Genomic DNA, 1,776 nt, shown 5'->3' with positions numbered 1-1,776 from the left:
TGCCACCCAATTTTCACAGTTTAAATTAGGCCCATCTGCCTGCGTTTGGTTCATATCCCTCCATACCTATCCTGTCCATGAACCTGCCTAAATATTTCTTAAATGACAAAATTGTACTCGCTTCCGCCACTACCTCTGGTAGCCCATTCCAGACACTCACCACCGTGTGTGTGAAAATAGTTGCCTCTCTGGACTCTTTTGTATCTCTTCCCCTCACCTTAAAACCTATGCCCTCCAGTTTAAGACTCCCCTACAACGGGGAGAACCTGTTGGCTATCTACCTTATCGATGCCTCTAAGGATCAGTCATGGCCTTATTGAATGGTGAAGCATACTTGAGTGATTGTATGGCCTCCTCCTACTTCACATATTTGTAAAAAAACACCTAATTTCACATGAGCTAGAATACATGGAAGTGCTTTCCTTAAAAACAATTTCCATGGTTCGTTTTCAAGTCCCACTTCAGAGACTTGAGCACAATGTCTGGGCTGACAATTCAATTCAGCTGATTGGGAGTGCTGTACTTTTGTTACCATTTGATTGATGTGTGAAACTGCTGGGCGTCATCAGCCCTTTCAGATGTTTATGAAAGGTTTCATGTTGCTATTTCAAAGAAGCACTGACAGTTTCTCCATTGTCTTGACCAATTTATATCCCTCAACTAACATCACAAAACAGATTATTTGGTGAAATTGCTATTTGGGGCTCTTGCTATGTGTAAATTGGCTACTGTATTTCCCACATTGAAACAAGGACTGCATATGAAAGATATTTTCATCAACTGTAAATCGTTTTAGGAATAATCTGGGCCCATGGGACTGCAATAAAAATACAAGTATTTAAGAAAGCAGAACATTTGTACAGCGCCTTTTAGTGCCAAGCTGTCCCTAAATATTCAACAACGAGCATCTGGAAATGTTAATTGAAAACAAAAATTGCTGGAAATCACAGCAGGTCAGACAGCTTCCAATGGAGAAAGAGCAAGCTAATATTTCGAGACGAGATGACTTTTCATCAGAGTTGATGTGAAGTGTGGAGGGGGCAGCATTTATACAATGGGGGGGTGGGAAGGTTTGGAGTGCTGGGGGACAAAGGATATTGATAGTGCAGATTAATGTGGGAATGGCACAACAATGGTGTGTCTTTGCACAATTTGAAGGTGTCGAACTCAATATTAAGTCCAGAACGTTGTAAAGTGCCAGAAATGTTAAATTTGGTATGGTTAATAAACATCCGGTAAAATTAAGACTATCAACAAAATGTGCATTGCTTAAAATTCCAGAATAAAGTTATTCGTTCTCATACATTCGTAGGGCAAGATTTCGAACAGAAACTGTCCCCAGCAGAGGGCGAAGGTAATCGGTGGTCCCAGATCACCAGTGGGACCTCGGTAACCTGCGGATTTGCACGAATATATCTCAAAGTGTTCTGGATCGGATTTGTAGAACAGTGCGATAAAAGTGAACCAGAATTAAACTGCTAGGTAAATATTTGTTTTCTGAAAATGTGCAGCCGGTCAGTACAAGACCGCCTCTCTGGAGGGTAAAAAAAAAGTCAGCCATCTGCTCGGAGACGTTCTCGCGATATTCTCTCCATCGTCAAATTTTCATTGTTCTTCCTCTTTCAGTCCGGGCGAGCGGAGATTACTTTGTGGAGAAAGAGTGTAGCGAGCGGCAAGAATGTAGCAAATAGTAACCTGAAGCGGTAGCGGGCTGGAGGGTGTGAGACTCAAGACCAGAGCGGGACAGGCTGCAAGACTCCCGCCCCCCCCCCCCCC

The 1,776-nt window shown here is 42.8% G+C and overlaps 1 protein-coding gene across 1 annotated transcript in view; it reads left to right on the top strand.

Moving 5' to 3' along the window:
• Positions 1 to 1,360: 1,360 nt before the first annotated feature.
• rab33ba (RAB33B, member RAS oncogene family a) overlaps positions 1,361 to 1,776 on the top strand; it is a 10,582-nt gene continuing 10,166 nt past the window's right edge. Inside the window, exons 1-2 of the mRNA XM_020519592.2 lie at positions 1,361 to 1,482; positions 1,627 to 1,776. The exon at positions 1,627 to 1,776 is cut by the window's right edge and continues 420 nt beyond it. The gene's annotated coding sequence lies outside the window, so the exon portion shown is untranslated. The remainder of the gene's footprint in view (positions 1,483 to 1,626) is intronic.

Source organism: Rhincodon typus, chromosome 1, assembly GCF_021869965.1.
Source record: "Rhincodon typus isolate 14 chromosome 1, sRhiTyp1.1, whole genome shotgun sequence".
Lineage (NCBI taxonomy): Eukaryota > Metazoa > Chordata > Chondrichthyes > Orectolobiformes > Rhincodontidae > Rhincodon > Rhincodon typus.
The sequence above is the reverse complement of the archived record's forward strand: the minus strand, read 5'-3'. Positions and strand labels throughout refer to the sequence as shown.